This window comes from Hordeum vulgare, chromosome 6H (assembly GCF_904849725.1).
Source record: "Hordeum vulgare subsp. vulgare chromosome 6H, MorexV3_pseudomolecules_assembly, whole genome shotgun sequence".
Classification (NCBI taxonomy): Eukaryota; Viridiplantae; Streptophyta; class Magnoliopsida; order Poales; family Poaceae; genus Hordeum; species Hordeum vulgare.
Window position 1 is genome coordinate 356,750,391 of NC_058523.1, and position 18,621 is coordinate 356,769,011.

Here is an 18,621-nt window from a genome sequence, read left to right on the forward strand (position 1 = left end):
GCAAAAGAGGGCTTCTTACATGTAGATGATCCAGATTTAAAACATAATTTTCCTGGCCTGGAATGCATTTCCATCATACCTAGTGTAGCACGTCGCTTAGAGGGGCCGAACAAAACCCATTCAGCATCACATTGTCTCTTCCATAGAGAAAATTCCCGGTTCCAATTCGGGCCACCATTACCCCATAAATGAAAGAAACATTAAAAATTGGAGCACTTGTAAGAACGTAAATCCAAGATATGAAAACCAACTTGTTTGCAAGAAACCAGGAAGTAGAAAACCGAGTCTGTGATCTTCATCACCATAAGGTCAATGGCGGAGCCCCCAATGGTAGACTCCAGCGCCGCAGCTACTGAATCCTCAATGAGACGAAAAGTATGACGACCAAAAGATACCACCATGATGAATGGTCGATGATGATGCATCGGGTGTATAGAGAAGCCATAGGAGTGGAAAACTTTATCCGCAAAAGTTGCACCAGGGGAGAAATCCAGATCCAGTATGGAGCCACCCATGCAAGCTATGAAAAAGCACGTACGTGATCGTGGCGGTGCACCTGAGATGATGCACCGAGCGATGGTGGAGCACGCCGGCTAGAAGTCTAGATTGCCATGGAGTCACCAGTGCATGAGGGAGGAGGTGGGAGTCGCCATCAGATTATTTCCTTTCTTCCGGGAAGGATATGTCTTGCACTTTGTTCTTATTTATTCAAGACTATATTGATGAGTACAGCTCATCCTCACCTTAGTCTTCTCAAGTGCCTTGCCATGACTCACACACATCATTTTGGTTGAGCCTACTCTTAAGTTGCCTCTTTTACATGTTGCTCAACCATATGTTTTGTGCAAGTGATATACTTATTGTCTCATCTATTTTCTTGCAATTGTTGTGTGCTTTTATTAATTTTGAAGGAGCAACGATCCTATTTTGTGCACTTGTATCGAATAGAAAAAAAAATCTTATTAGTGCATAAATCATGGGGATCTTCTCTAGTTTTGATAAAACACACTATTATCCTTATCATAATATCTTTTATTCATGTGGTTCGAAGGACCATATGATTGCTTGTTCCTATTGGTATCTTTTGATTGTGTGCTTCTCTCGGTTTGCATGTCTTTGTGACATACGATCCTTCTTGCAATCTTTGGGTCCTCGATATAGTTCATTTTCCTCCAACGTTTATCATTGTATTTGTGTATTTATTTGCACTATTGTTGAGAAGTACACACTTTTTGGAGGACCACCTACTATATTAGCTTTCTATACTTTTTGTCCATTTTGGTAATCGATGCCAATAGGGGAGAAGTTTAGAGAGTTTAGCTTGGTGATGCATAGAGGGTTTTGCTATTATTGCTTAAGCATTTACATCTTGTACGCATGCATTATATCTTTGTATGTGTGTGCTTGCTTATGCCTATTTCCTTATATAAACTCTCTTGTACTGATTGTCATCAATTATCAAAATGGGGGAGATTGTTAGAGCATATTTCTCCATATGTGGTTTTGGTAATTGATGACAATCCCTATGGACTAATGTTTGCGTTAAGTTATATTCGAAGGATTTGTCCATAGGCACTTCTTGAAGTCAATCTGTTGGTGTCAAGGAGTTTATATCATGACCAAGGTGGTATTCAAGGTATTATCTAAACATTGGTCATAAAGACACATGGTTGATCAAGACTAAGCAGAGATTAAATCAAGATGATCAACACACAAAGTGTACAAGAGGTACTGAAAGGGATCAAGTGATCCCATGGTATGGTAAGCATTGGTCATAACGCTTTTGTGTACTAACCCATGGTCCTTGTGAGAGTTCTATGTGGGGTTAGGTGTGTCTCCATGGGTTTGCATCAAGAGGAAGATCTCATTCAACCTATGATGGATGACATCAAGTGGTGATCATCATCAAGATTGCAGTGTGCTAGTTCAAGTGAAACAACACGAAGATATCATGCTTGAAGCTTGTCGTCCATTGTGGTGGCAATGGACTTGTGAAGATGTGCTGAAGAGTGGCTCACGCATAGTGAGTATGGGGGAGAAATTCGTCAAACCAAGGCAATCAATAAAGGTGGTCCATCTTGAGGAAGCCAAGATCATCATCATCTATCTCAAGAGGACTAGGTGCAAGGTATAGGTTTGCCCTTGATAGGTCTATTTTAGGATAGATTGTCATACTGTAAAGGGGGGCTCTCAAGTGAGTAGCTTGATCGTATCGTTCGTTGAGAGCTCAAACCATTTGCATCCTTGCATCATATTTCTTGGTTCTTGCTTGGTGTTTCTCTTTGTGAGTTTTCGAGCTTATGGTGATCTTTATGACAAGCTCGAGTTCATAGAAAATGGAGTCCATATGAATCTTCTATTATATTTTCGATGTTGGAAGTTTTTGCCGGTACTTCATTCATAGAGGTCTGACTTCTCTGTATCATTGTCACTTTCATAACTACATGTTCTGAAGATTTTATGTCCCCGTTGGATAGCTCTTGCCGTTGTGAATTCAACAAGCTTGAGTTTGCTCGATTCGGAGTTCGTATGCGAAAGTTAGAGCAGTTTCAGTATCCAGCGGTAGTACCCCTCCTAATGCGAGCGGCAGTAACTCCCCCGGAGCGGTAGTATTTTTTTACTACCGCTCCCTCAGACGTTCTAGGAGCGGTAGTTACGCTCCGGGCAACGGTAGTACCGCTCTAGTCGGGCTATGAGTGGAGGTAACGGTTGGATTCGTTCCCCCACTATATAAATGAGGTCTTCTTCCCCATTGGACCTCATCTATCCATTGAGCCCGTGTTCTTCCCCAATTGTTGACCTTCTTAGAGCTTGCTAACTCTCAGTCCCTCCAATGAATCTGGCTAGTTCTCGAGGGAAAAGAGAGAGGATATCTAGATCCACATCTCCACCAATCACTTTCTCCTCTATGTGAGGGGAACCCCTCGGATTTTGATCTTGGAGTTCTTTGTGCGCTCCTTGTTCTTCCTCTCATATTTCTCCATTGATTTTGTTGTTGTGGAGGGATTTGAGTGTGAGGGACTTGACCATTTCGTGTGTTGTTGCCATTGCATTAGTTGCATCAGTTTGAGTTCTCCACGGTAATATGTGGAAGTGAGAAGTTGAGAAGCTTATTACCCTTGGGTACTTGGTACCCCTAGAAGCTTGGTGGTTCCTCGGAGCTCAATTATTGTGGCATAAAGCTCAGGGCAAGCATCGGGGTCTCCAATTAAGTTGTGGTGATTGCCCCCAGCATTTGTGGTCACCTCGAAGCCATATGCCATTGTGGTGAACAATTGTGGTGTTGTTGGGAGCCTCCAATTAAGTCATGGAGATTGCCCCAACCTTGTTTGCACGGGTCCGGTGACCGCCCTCAAAGGTCCCTTAGTGGAATCACGACATCTTGCATTTTGCGAGGGCGTGAGGAGATTACGGTGGCCTTAGTGGCATCTTGGGGAGCATTGTGCCTCCACACTGCTCCAAACGGAGATTAGCATCCGCAAGGGTGTGAGCTTTGGGATACATCGTCGTCTCCGTGTGCCTCGGTTATCTCTTACCCGAACCCTTTACTTATGCACTTTACTTTGTGATAGACATATTGCTTCTTGTCATATATCTTCCTATCACTTAGTTGTTTATCTTCCTTAGCATAAGTTGTTGGTGCACATAGGTGAGCCTAGTTGTTTTATGTTTTATGATTGACAAATTAAACGTTAGTTTTATTCCGCATTTGTTCAAGCCTAAACCGTAATTATCTTAAAGCGCCTATTCACCCCCCTAAGCGACATCCACGTCCTTTCAATTGGTATCAGAGCCAGGTCTCTCATTATTAGGTTTAACCACCTAGAGAGTAAGGATGTTGACTAGGGGTTTAGGATTCTTTGAGACTCTTAGTTTCGATGGCACAAATTTTTATGTTTGGGTAATTTGCATGCTTAATCTCTTTAGGGTCATGGACCCAAATTTAGAGAGAATTGTAGATATGGGTTTTTCTCCTCCAAAGGATTCTCGAGATATATCTTTAGAGGATGAGAAAAACTCTTATCTCAATGCTCGAGCTTCTAATGTGCTTTTTGATGCTTTGAGCAATGTAGTTATATTTCAACTCATGCCATTCCGGGATGCTCATGAGCTGTGGACAAAGCTTCAAGATAAATAGGGTGTGTCCAAGATTTGTGGAAATGATTGTTCTCCTTCCACCTCCGGTCGTGTGGTCTTCTCAACTTCATCTACTTCACCTACATGTGGATCACCTACATATGGTGAGTAGTGGTGATCGGTCCAATGATAATAGTGGGCTTATTGTTGATGATCCTTCATCACTATATTATTGAATGCTTCATCTTTGGGCGTTAACACTTCGAGCACTTTAAATGTTTTACATGCTTGTGTTGATAGTCCCTGCATATCATGTAAAAACTGCTTGACAAAATCTCATGATGATATGCTTTCTATATCTTCTTGCCATGGTAAAAATGTATCTATTTCCTTGAGTTGTGGTGCTAACAATGTTGAGGAAATCCATCACTACATGGAACAAGATGTGGCCTTGAATGATGCTTCAAGGGATCCTACATCATCATCTATTGTTTCTCACTTTTGCTTTATGGCTAAGGCTTCAAAGGTATCTCCTACCTTGAATCCCAATATATCTCCTGATGATGATGGTGATGATAATGATGAAGAGAGTGATAATATTGCATCCTTAAAATTTAAGGGTGAAATGATTTTTAAATATCTTTATAATAGGAGTTGAGTGATGGATTTTACTCCTTGTGGGAATCCATGGACCCGATTGCATGACCAGAAAATTTTGGAAGTTCTTAGGTGGGAATTCAAGGAGTTACTTATAGGACAATCTTCCAACAGATGCACGATGTGAGGTTGGGGATCGACATCATTTGGATTTGTTTGTTCACGGTCGTCTTGCAACGGTTCTCGTTGTGTCTTAAAGAGTCCTTGTAGCTTGCTACGACTTGAGGACGCTTCGTATGTCATGTGCACTGCCTTCTACATGATGGCTACTGTAGGATATAGCCCGTGCGAATCTATCCATGAAAATATCGGACGAAATATTTGTCATGAATTTGTTTTGGCTTGTTTCGTAAGCCTCATCCGTTGTTTTCTTGGAATGTGGTAATTCGAGTTGCTTCAATGTCACATGGTGATTTCATATCTTTTCCAAGAGGTGTTCTCATATTTTTATGGGAATGCTGATTCTTTTGTTCAATCAAAGTGTCTTATCAATTCTTCTCTACCAGAGTCGTCATGTCAATTCATTTCATCCGGTGTGCTTCTCTTCAAGTGGATTCAATCCTCTCCAATTTTGCTAGATCAATCTCTCATTTCTTTCTAGAGTTCAGCTCATCTGTCCCAAGTTGTCTTTGTTTTTCCCCGCCCTCCCACCCTTTTCTTTAGTGATTCAATTATCATCAAGTTCCTTTCTTTTCATAGATTCTTCCACTATGTTCTCTTCCATGTTGTATCCGGTGATTCTTTGTGAAGATTGTCAGGAGGTCTAAGTTCAGCATTAATTCATTCTTGTTCTCTTTTCCGGTGAATTCAATTCAAGCTATGTGTGTTCATCATATCCTTTCCGTCCTATATGATTTCTGTGTTGGAAATTCTCATCCAAGCCTCTCTTGTTATTCATCTCTCTCTTTTCTACCTGGAGTGCTGAAGATATCTCACGAGTTTCTTGCTTTCAATCCGTTCAATTATTTCGAGGTTCTCACCTCATTAAGTTTTCATTGTACCGGTGCAGTATTTATCTTTCTCAGCAGTCTTTTCAAGGGTGTTTTCTTTTGAGTGGGCCCATAACCCACAGGATTTTCTGAGGATCTTATCTGGCTCTTCTAATATTTTCTTGATATCTCTAATTCTTTTCAACTATGACGTAAGTATGAATTTCATCAATCATATTCCTTCTCCAAGATCGTTTCAAATTTATTATTTTCATCTTTGACTCAACCTTTCGTTCTTCATTGTTCCGGAGTGTCTCGGTAACTTTAGTGGTGTTCCTTCTCATCATTCCAGCTCGGAAAACCGAAGGAGAGTTTCTCTTAAATCTTGCTCCATTCTTGTGAAGATTGTCATTCAGCTTCGTATTATCCTCTCATTTGTTCTCGATCATGATTAATTCCTTCCATGTCTAACCGGTGCATTTCAGATTTGTTTTCATTCTTGATCCTCTGAAGGCCATCACTTCAGAAGATTTCTTCATTCTCAGCCTTCATCTTTCATCCTCAATTGATGTCTCTTCGTTCGCCTCTCAATTATTATGTGTCTTGTTCAAGTTTTTCTCTCACGTGGATCATGATTTTTTCGCTATCTTATATCTCCATTCATTCTTGTTATTCCCATTCATTCCAATTCTTACCGGTGTCTCCTTCAAGACTTCTTCAAGTTTGTGCTCATATCTCTCCTCAATATTTTCAAGAAGAATAAGTGGTATGCTAAATCCGGTTGCTTGTCATCAATTTAACTTGGTGAAGGATAAGCATAACATAATTCTTATTCTTGTTTCATAGTGATTTCAATTCTTCTTTCGGGGTGGCTCATGATATCAATTCTTTTCCCAACTGCTCCATCTTTTGTTTTCCTTTATCCTTGAGGTGGTGTTATAGCATTCTTGTTAGTGGAGGAGTCTCAAAGAAAATTTGTTTCAAGAATGAGATATTTAAACCCACCGATTCTATGATCATGCGATATTTTCAAACCCATGGTTTCTTCATTGAGCTATCTTGGTTTAGATTTCACCTAAAGCTTTTCCTAAGGATTGTTGCTATTATGGTGATTATCGTTGATTCACGTTCTCAATATATCCGCTTGGTGTAAGAAGTTTTGCCTTTCTTGTTGCATCCAATCAATCCTTGTTTCTGTTAGTGGTTGGTTGTCACCTCATTATTTGAGATGGTTTCCATATGCCCGCAACAAGCTTGTTCTTTCGTTGATGGTTTGCCAACAACTCCGTTTAATTCTTCTTGCAAGGGTTCTTGCCAAATTCAATTGTGGTAGTAGTTTTCATTTCCTTATCCATCCCTTCTTCCCAATATCTAGTTTCTATTCTCTCGTTCCGGAGTTGTGGTGATGTTGCTCTCTTCAATCTATCATCGTGTTCTCTCAAGATCATGTTCTCTCCTTGCTTATTCAATTTAGTTAGCTTGTTGGGAATCTTGTCAAGATCTTTCCATCTTATCAAATTTTTATCATCAATTTCCTACCGAAGTGCTGCCGAAATTTTGGTGAATTATTGCTTGTTTCTCATATCACTCTTCATCTCTTCCAAACTTCAAGGGTCGTTGGTTTCACTCGTTTGTCAAATAAGCGACTAAGTTACCTCTTTCTTTTCCTCTTCACCTTTAATTCTTAGATATCGGGGCGAGATCTCTTGTTAGTGTAGGAGAGTTGTGACAGCCCGAGACCGACGCTCCAGAAGGGTCACCTTTTAATTTCGTTGCTGCCGTGCAATTAGATTGTCTGTCGCATTCATCATCGCATCATTCGCATAATTTGCATCGCATCCGCTCTCCGTTGCCGCCAGTTTTCAAAACCTGCATCCGTTATTAGTTGCCGGATCTCTCTGTTTTTCGTCATTGACCGATTCGAGATCAACCACACACGCACGCGCCCGCGGCATCATTAAATTCTTGTTTTTAAAAGTGTGTATAAAACTTTCTCAGATTAGGTTTAAACTTGGCGTGCGGTCTTTTTATAGTGTAGGTAGGCTGCTTGCCAAATTTCGTCGCAATAGGAGCTCGTTTGATACATGTATCGTTTATTATATAGCGGCACTATAGCCGGTTTAATTGTTGGGCATTCTGTGTTCCAAAAACTCTGTTACGGGTCGTACCATTTCCCTCTCATCCCTACATGGTCCAACTACACAGCCCATTAAACCATCTAGCCACTTCCTCCGTTCGGGGTCGTCGGATCGCGATCAGACGGACGAGGTCCACCCCACCATAGTCCAACCCTATATAAGATCCACCCCATGGAGAGACCTCTCTCACTCCACTAGGGTTTCCCCCTAGCCAAAATTGCACCCACCCCCTCAAAAACCCCACCTGCTAGCTCCACCTCCTCCCTCTCCCGAAATCCATCTCTCGGTCAGATCTGGACCATTGGATCCCCATCCAATGGCCCAAAATCACCCCAAACCCCACCTACCGGACATGTCCGCGGACAACTCGGACATGTCCGGGCGACCACAGGAGCAGTCGATCCGATCTGGATCACCAGCCCATAGCCATGGAGGAGCCCGAGCTTCCCCGGGCACCCAGCCCTCTCTAGCTCCACCGGGGCCTTCCAGCCGCTCGTTGCCGTCATCCGCACCTCGTCGGGTCGTCGCTCACAGGTGCTCGCGCCGCCGCCCGCCAAGGTTGCCACGCCCGCCCCATCCTCCACTGTGGCCACCGTCCCTGATCTACGTCGCTACCCTCTGTCTCTGGCCGCCATCCGTCGGTGTCGCCCGGATCCCCCGCTCCCCGCCGGAGCTTGGTCGCCTCCAAGGCCGTCAGCCGCCGCCGTCTCGATGCCCTCCTCGATTTAGGCGAGGTCGGGAGGAGCACGAAGCATGTGAACGTCGTGCGAGCGCGGGGCCTAGGCGCCTCGCCTCGCATGGGCCAGGCCAGGCCAGGCCGCCCCTCGGCCCACTCCCGTCACGCCCTACCTAGTAGGCGAGCCACCTCGACGGCCCAGTCCCGCGGCCTAGTCAGCCGAGATCTCCAGCTGGGCCTCGGCCCGAGGTAAGCCCATGCCGCCCTCCATTTCGTGCCCTAGGCGTTGTTTAATATATTGCGCTTGCCTCTGTTGGGCCCAATAGTAGCAATTCGGCCCGAGTAGTTTTTTTCTTTTAACCGACAATTAAATTCTTTTTGAGAAAAATGCATAATTTTCAAATGTCCGTAAGTTTTAATCCACGCATCGGATCGCAGAGAGTTATATAAGTAAAGTGATTAGAATTTCGCGTAGATTAAGATTTTCCAACTCTCAGGCATATATAAAGCTTTTTAACGTGTTGTTTGCAGCGGTTTGCGTGTCGGCGTGATTGAAATGGTTTAGGTCGTAGTTTATTAACTGTAGCTCAATTTTTCGTTTCCGACCTTATTTAAAATGCTTAGATAGGTAGATTAATCTGTGCTTCACCCCCTTGCCATGTTTAACAACATTTAATATTGTCGTGGAAATAAACGGGAGTGAAGTAAATAATTAAACATGGAGTTCCGACAATATACAACTCGTTGCATATTGAACTTCACTTAATGTGTAGTGTTTGATTGTGCGAATTGTTATCCATGCCTTGCATATTTGAAGCTGATCATGCATCACATGGGAATTGCATTATGTCGTGCATGTGTTGTGGTGAATATTGTGTGTTGATTCTTGTTTCTGGTTTGCTTCATCTCGATAGAGTTCCGCACGCGTGTCGGAATGTGAGGACCCATTCTACTACGTCCGTTCGTCTGCTTCACGAAGTCGTTCTTCTTCCAAGCGGGGTCTCACGCAAGATGGTCATTTCCCTAGATACCATTACTATAATTTCCATGCAAGTCATCTCATTTCTTTCGTTATGTCTCGCTACCTACCACCTGTTATATGTCAGCCTCTAAACATTGCGATGAAACCTTCAACCTGATCACAACCTAGCAAACCACTGATTGACTATGTTACTACTTGCTTAACCATTGGTTAGCGTTGCTAGTTGTAGGTGCAGTTGCTTACATGTGATAAATGCTGCCTCTTGAGCTTGGGTTGGTTTTTCCCTTGAAGAGGAAAGGGTGATGTAGCACAGGAGCAGTAAGTATTTCCTTCAGTTTGAGAACCAAGGTATCAATCCAGTAGGAGAATCCAGTCAAGTGTCCAGAGTACCTGCGCAAACACAAAAGAGCTTGCACCCAACACTATAAAGGGGTTGTCAATCCCTTCAAGATTGATTGCAAAGTGAAATCTCAAGGCGGAAAGTGCAACGAAGAAAAAGTGTAAGGCTGAAAATATGATATGAAGTAGACCCGGGGGCCATAGTGTTCACTAGAGGCTTCTCTCAAAGTAGCAAATATTACGGTGGGTGAACAAATTATTGTCGAGCAATTGATAGAACCGCGTAAAGTCATGGCAATATCTAAGGCAATGATCATACATATAGACCGCTATCTAGCATGCATCTAGTGTATTGAGTTCATGACGAACAGAGTAACGCCTTAAGCAAGATCACATGATGTAGAGTGATAAACTCAAACCAATGATGTAAACCCCATCTTTTTACCCTTGATGGCAACAACACGATGTGTGCCTCGCTACCCCTTCTGTCACTGGGTGAGGTCACCGCATGGTATGAACCCAAAACCAAGCACTTCTCCCATTGCAAGAATCATAGATCAAGTTGGCCAAACAAAACCCACAACTCAAAGAGAATTACAAGGATATGAAATCATGCATATAAGAGATCAGAAGAAACTCAAATAAGATTCATAGATAATCTGATCATAAATCCACAATTCATCGGATCTCGACAAACACACCGCAAAAGAAGATTACATCGGATAGATCTCCATGAAGATCATGGAGAACTTTGTATTGAAGATCCAAGAGAGAGAAGAAGCCATCCAGCTACTAGCTATGGACCCGAAGGTCTATGGTGAACTACTCACGCATCATCGGAGAGATCATGGTGTTGATGAAGAAGCCCTCCGTATCCGAATCCCCCCTCCGGCAGGCCACCAGAACGTGCCCCAGATGGGATCTTGCGGAGATAGAAGCTTGCGTCGGCGGAAAAGTATTTTTGTGGATCTCTCTCGCAGTTTTGGATTTTTCAGGAATTTATAGGCGGAAGAGGTAGGGCAGACGAATCACGGGGGGCCCACAAGCCTGCTAGGCGCAGGCCCCCCTGGCCGCGCCTAGGGGGCTTGTGGGGTCCCCTGGTGGCCAATGCCTTGGTTCTCAAGTCCCCCGCGTATCTTCTATTCCGGAAAAAATCTTTTCGGAAGTTTTATTCCGTTTGGACATCATTTAAAATCCTCCTCTGAAAAGGGTAAAAAACACGGAAAAAACACGGAAAAACAGGAACTGGCACTTGGCACTGAGTTAATAAGTTAGTCCCAAAAAAGATATAAAAGGCATACAAAACATCCAAAGTTTGACAAGATAATAGCATGGAACCATCAAAAATAATAATTATGTTGGAGACGTATCAATAACATGGGTTACTTGTTATATCACCATATTAATTTCTATTTAATTTTAATGCACCTATATACTTGGTAAAAGGTGGAAGGCTCGGTCTTCTAGCCTGGTGTTTTGTTCCACCTTTGCCTCCCTTAGTTCTGGCTACCAATGTTCCCCTGTGTTATATTCCATACATGATCGCTCCTAACATACTTGGGGTTGTTATGAGTACCCCCTAGATTCTCGCTTTGGGATCAAGCTTCTGGCAAGGCCCAACATTGGTACTATATTTGCCCAACATAATAATTATGTTAATGCTGAAAAACATAGGGTGTCATGAACCTGAGGAGTAATTCAACATAATACAGGGGGCCAGTGCTGATGGTGCTGGTCCCAAATAGAGCAGCTTATTAACGCTACGCGAGGCAACTAGGTGTTTGGCGTGGTAACCATAGCTCATCTGTAGTGTACGGAGAACAAGATACGCGGCTCCTATCGGGATCGTCGACACGCCGGCCGGCCTTGCTGGACTTGTTTCACCTTTCTCGGGCGTCTTTTGCGAGGGATTCCGAGGATGCTTTGGGTTATCTCGAGGTTGAGGTTTTGCAATAGGAACCCGAGGAGATCACGGGTTTCCCTGATCGAGGTCATTCCATCGCAATGTGTGGTAAATTGTGATGGACTAGTTGGAGCACCCCTACAGGGTTAAATCTTTCGGAAAGTCGTGCCCGCGGTTATGTGGCAACATGGAAACTTTGTTTAACATCATGTTCTAGATAACTTGAAGTAAGCTTAATTAAAATATGCCAACCGAGTGTGTAACCGTGATTGTCTCTTTCGTGAGCTCCTTCTCGGATCGAGGACACGCAGGGGTTATGTCTAACGTAGGTAGATGTTCAGGATCATTCATTTGATCATCAGTAGTTCACCTCCGCTATGCATAGATCATCCCCCTCTTTATTCTTGTACTCATAAGTTAGTCACCAAATAAATGCTTAGTCGCTTGCTGCAGCCTCACCACTTAACCATACCTCACCCATTAAGCTTTGCTAGTATTGACACCTTTGGAAATGAGATTATTGAGTCCCTCCGGCTCATAGGTTACTACAACACCAGTTGCAGGTATAGGTAAAGAGTTACTTGACGCAAGCGCATTGATTGTTCATTTGGAGTTTCTTCTTCTTCATCATCGATCTAGGATGGGTTCCAGACCTGCAGCCTGGGATAGCAAGGATGGACGTCGTTCTTTTATCGTTTGTTTTCGTCCGTAGTCGGACCCTGCTCTTCATCATGATGAATGCATGTATTGTACTGATGTGACTCTGATGTAGCTTGTGGTGAGTGTAAGCCAATTCCATATACTCATCTTGTCAGTACATGTACTTGTAATGATATCCATTCTTGCGAAACGACGAGATGCGTTTCTATCCCTGTTGAGGCCCTCGCGCCAAAATAAGGATAGGACCGCATCTTGGGCGTTACAGGTAGTGATCCCACTATACCTTCCCTAACCACCACCAGCAGCGTCATTGGGCTAATTATCAGTGGACGGCCCCCGTGTTGTTCTTGCTAGGTAGAGGCGGCATCTGTAGGCGTCTCCTGCATGGATCGCATGAAGAGATACTTTTTGCAATCAGCCGTAGGACGTTCCGGCTCTAGCAAATCAGGCATCATCAAGTCATCTCCATGCTCATAGCCTGAGTCATAGTCTCGAGCATCGTCATTGCCGGTATTAATATACTCGTTAAGGTCATCAGCATCCTCCTCCATGACATCATCAGCATTTGCTTCTTCGGTGGGGGAGACATCATCTGGCACTAATGGAGTCTCCCCCTCGCCACGTCGTCCACTATCACCCGCCACTACAGGTGCAGGTAACTGGGTAGGTGGGGTGGTCTTCATACCTTGTTCAGGAGTTGTCGTTAGTGTGCTACCAGGCGCCTCGACATGAGGGTGAATCTTCGGCCAAGGCAAGAACTAGCTCTTGCATGCGCCAATCTGTTTAGGGGTCTTGTCATCATCGACTAGTGTCGTAAGAGGCAAATCCACGAAGCCCGCTTTGCCACTAGCCACGTAAACTTTGAAGACGCCATGTGTGGGGACCCCGACTTACGAGTCGAGATCGTTGAATGATCGTGCTCAGTGATCCCAGAGATCAATGCTCACTTAACACACAGATACTGAATATTAAGAGTCTTACATCCAACATACCGAAATAGTACATCAAGTGACCATCAAGGTCAAGTTCACATAAGTAGGGCCTATAAGGCCAAACCACATCGATACATCTACTAGCGGAACCTTGGGGCTAAGCGGGTGCCCATGCCATCTGCCTAAACCAACAGGCATTCTGACTGGGAAGCGTCCTAGTTCACAAGTCCGTCTTCGATGACGAATTCTTCTTAAACTCCAGTCCTTCCATGTCTGGTCAATAACATAACCAGTGGCAGGCCAGTGAGTACTTTGAATGTACTCGCAAACAGCCCCTGATATGGAAAATGCAGTCAGTATGATAACAAGTAATATGTAGTATTGGTGGATAACACTTGATTGAAAATAAACATGATCATAGATGGATGTGCAACATAAGCTAGATGGTATCCAGAGGAACAAGTTACAGATATCAACATATTTGTCGTGGGCTGAACACTTCACGTTCACCCAATATGCCAAGTCATCAAACTTGGTCATATCATCTTTTACTCGGATAACTCCTTGAACACACACACACTTGGTTTATGCGGAAATGACTGGACGTAGTTTAAGCAGGATTACCCAACTGTCCTTGAGTGTGGACACGGCTATTCGAATAGTTTTACACTCTGCAGAGGTTGTACGATGTACCCACGAGATCCGGGAAACTTATGTGTCATCCACGACTCGCAGTATATAACATACCCGAAGTAAGTACCCGATCAATGCCTTTCCCGTGACGATACTAGATAAAGAGTTCCACTCGATTGGTACCCAGCACACATGATGTACATCTTACGAGCACCGACTCTGGACAGTATCATCCATGTGGGGACCAACGGTGTACCCGGAACACATAAAAATGGCATAGTCCACCTACCTAGTATGACCCCGTCACGAGAATGACCACATATCACTCCCACCACTAGTAATGTGGCTCTTTGCTAGTTGTTTTGGGGTAGCTACACTTCACCACTGGTGATGAAAGTTAACATGATTAAGTTTGATGCAAAAATAGGATGATCCACCAAATTTGAGCTTCATTGGACAAGTTTGGCAGTGCAAACTTGAAATCATCCCCAAATGGGCAGATATGTCCCTTCCAAAGGGAATGTGGGTAAATTAACCCCTACAAATCCCATTTTTGGCAGAGGCTCCTTACTTGGGATGTTGAGCATTCTTGCAAAGTTTCAAGCCATTTGAACAAACTTTTCCATGTAGAGTTGCTCCAACTTGATTCTAGATAGAGAGGGTTTTAGGATTATTTGGTGAACCAAACCACCTTGAAATGAGGTCAAACTTGGCATGGCCACCAAATATAGCTTGGGGAGACTGCTGGAATTTTATGGGAATTTATTGAAATATTTCCTTTGAAAATATTTCAAAAGGCCAAAACAGACAGAATAGGTTTTCAGGGATTTTCCCAAATAATTTGAACATAAGTAGGGGTTGAAAATCTTATGTATGCAAAATATATATCCTGTGAGTATCTCCAAATTTTCTCATATTTTTCTAAGGCGGAAAAGTAATTTTTCATACAGAAATATCATTTCTGGCCTCAGAAATGGTCATGCAAACGAAATAGGAAAAAAAATTAAAATAATTATTTTATGATATTGGAGAGTAAAAATAGTTCTAAAACCAGATTATCATCTTTGGGTAAAGGCACTCCCTTGACATTAGGGACTTGGAGTGCAAACCCAAAGCAAGGTTTTGAAGTAATCAGAAATGAGAAGAAGGTTTTTATGAAATAGTCATGTTACAAAGCTAGTTTTGGGGTCACTCAATCAATCATACACACAATCAATGACAATCATGGCACTCATAGCATTTGTTTAAAAAGTTTTAATAAATTCAGATTTTGAAAACTACAGTTGAAGTGAGGTAAAAATAGGGTGTGACAGACCTATCCCCCTTACAAGAATCTCGTCCCCGAGATTCCTAAGCTAGGTGCTAAAAAGGTGAGGAAACTCAGATCGGAGATAGTCTTCCCGCTCCCATGTTGCTTCGGCTTTGGTGTGGTTGCTCCAATGAACCTTAAAATACTTGATGGTGCGGCTTCTGGTGCAAGGTTGTGCTTCATCCAAGATGCGGATCGGCTTCTCACGATAACTGAGATCTGGCTGGAGGTCGATGCCTTGATGGTCAATGTCCTTATAAAGATCTAGATGGTTTGGCGCTTGCAGACACTTTGGAAGTTGCGACACGTGGAAGACATTGTGCACACCCGAAAGTTCCGTAGGTAGCTCCAACTGGTAAGCAACTTCTCCATGCCTTGTCGTGGTCTTAAAAGTTCCAATGAACCTTGGAGCAAGTTTCTCCTTGACATGGAAATGCTTGGTTCCCTTGAGAGGTGTGACGCGGAGGTACACCTAGTCTCCGGGATTGAACTCCACTTCTCTCCGGCGAGAATCCGCATAGCTCTTTTGTCGTGACTTGGCTGCTTTCAAGTTTTCCCGGACAAGTTGCACTTTGTCTTCAGCTTCACGAAGAACTTCCGGCCCAAAAATCAATCCTTCACCTGTTTCGGACCAGTTGAGCGGGGTGCGGCACTTCCGTCCGTATAGCACTTCAAATGGGGCCATCTGGAGACTGGACTAGTAATTGTTGTTGTATGAGAACTCAGCGAACGGCAGACAGTCTTCCCATTTGGCCCCATGTGCTAATACACAAGTGCAAAGCATATCTTCAAGTATCTCATTCACTCGCTCCGTCTGTCCACCCGTCTGTGGGTCGAAGGCGGTGATGAAAGAGAGCTTGGTTTTGAGAGCCTCTTGGAACTTCTTCCAGAATCTTGAGGTGAATTTCTTGCCTCGGTTAGATACTATTTCCTTGGGAACTCCATGGAGACTCACAATACGCTCAATGTAGAGGCTAGCCAGCTTGTCGTCACCATAAGTGGTGCTGACAAGAATGAAGTGAGATACCTTGGTCAGATGGTCGACGATGACCCATATAGAGTCATGGCCTCTAGACCTGGGTAGACCGGTGACGAAGTCCATGCCGACTCGGTCCCACTTCCATTCTAGCACTTGGAGAGGTTGTAGCAATCCAGCAGGTCATTGGTGCTCAGCCTTGACACGCTGGCACATGTCGCACTTGGCGATATAGGAAGCTATTTCCCTCTTCATGCCATGCCACCAGAATCTTTCCCGAAGGGTTGATACATCTTGGTGCCACCGGGGTGAATAGAGTAGGGTGTGTCATGAGCTTCTTGCAGGTTCAAATCCTTGAGTTCAGCCTTGTTGGGTACACATAAACGTTTCCCAAACCACACTACTCCTTGTTGATCCACTGAGTATTCTGGGGCCTTGCCTTCCTAGATCTTCTTCTTGATGCATTCAATGCACTTGTGCCCCTTCTGGGCCTCTTTGATGTCGTCTGCCAGAGTGGGTTTAACTTTGAGGTTAGCTAGGAATCCCGGTTCAACTAGCTCTAACCCGAAGCTGTCCAACTCTTCATATAAGGCGGGTAGCCTTTCCTTGAGCATAACATTCAAGGTGTTGGCCTTCCGGCTTAAGGCATCGGCCACCACATTGGCCTAACCGAGGTGGTATTGAGTGTTGAGGTCGTAGTCTTTGATTAGCTCCAACCACCTTCATTGCCTCATATTCAATTCCCTATAAGTAAAGATATACTTGAGACTCTTGTGGTCAGTGTATATTTCACATCGCTTCCCCAGAAGGTAATGTTGCCTTGTCTTCGGGGCATGCACTACAGCTGCCAACTCAAGATCATGCGTGGCGAAGTTCTCCTCATGTACGTGCAGTTGCCGTGACAGGTAATCCACGACCCTGCCGTCTTGCATTAGGACTCCACCGAGCCCGGTTCTTGAGGCATCACAGTATATCACAAACTCCTTGCTGATATCCGGAGTAGGCAATACCGGGGAGGTAGTCAATATCTTCTTCAATTCCTGGAAGCTTTCTTTGCACTCCGGCGTCCATTCGAACTTCTTGCCCTTTTTCAAGAGCTGAGTCATTGATCGAGCGATGTCGGAGAATCCTTCCATGAACTTGCGGTAGTATCCCGCGAGTCCGAGGAAGCTTCTGACTTCCTTCACATCGATTGGTGACTCCCAGTTGGTTATCGTGGTAATCTTGGAAGGATCGACCGCCAATCCGTTTGTCGTCATGGTATGACCCAAGAATCCAACTTCATGCAACCAGAATTTGCATTTGCTAAACTTGGCATAAAGCTGGTGCTCTCGAAGCTTTTCCAACACTAGCCTCAAATGTTGCTCATGTTCTTCTTCGAACTTGGAGAAGATTAATATGTCATCGATGAAGACGAGGACAAACTTATCCAGGTATTCCATGAAGACTTTGTGCATGAGGTACATGAAGTATGTCGGGGCATTGGTCAACCCAAATGACATGACTGTGCACTCGTACAGACCGTAACAGGTTACAAATGTCATCTTAGGTATGTCCTCAGATCGGATCTTCAGTTGGTAATATCCAGATGTGAGGTCGATGTTGGAAAATACATTGGCACCATTCAACTGGTCAAATAGGTCTTCAGTCTTGGGGAGTGGGTACTTGTTCTTGATCATGACTTCATTGAGAGAACGGTAACCGACACAGAGTCTGATAGTCCCATCCTTCTTAGACACGAACAAAACAGGTGATCCCCAAGGTGATGCACTCGGACGGATGAATCCCTTCCTGAGTTGCTCTTCCAACTTCTTCTTCAACTCTGCTACTTCTTCGGATCCCATCCTATAAGGCTTCTTATAGATAGGCCTTGATTCGGGCATGAGCTCAATGATGAACTTGATGTCTCGATTAGGAGGCATCCCTGGTAGCTCATCAGGAAAGACATATGGGTACTCACAGACTATTGGCACTCGGTCCAACTCTTCTTTCGATAGGCAATTTACCTGAGGAACTTGAATGGATGTAAGATCAGGGACATACTTGACTTTGACCCCTTGGTCGCTCATCATGGTAATAGCCCTTTTGGCGCAGTCCAATATGCTTTGGTTCTTGGCCAACCAATCGATTCCAAGGATCACGTCCAAGCCTTGCGACTTAATAACAATGAGATCTGTTGTGAAGCTTATCCCATTAAGGTTGATCCAGACTCCTCTACATCCTAGGTTGGTCCTTAGCACTGCTCTCGGGGTATGTACTGCCATTTACCCATTAAGGAGGGTAGGCCTCAAATCACACTTTTCCGCAAACTTTTGAGTAACAAAAGAATGTGAAGCACCACAATCAAACAATATTTTTGCTGGGGTGGAGTTGACAAGGAACGTACCTAGAATGCAGTCCAGGTCTTCCT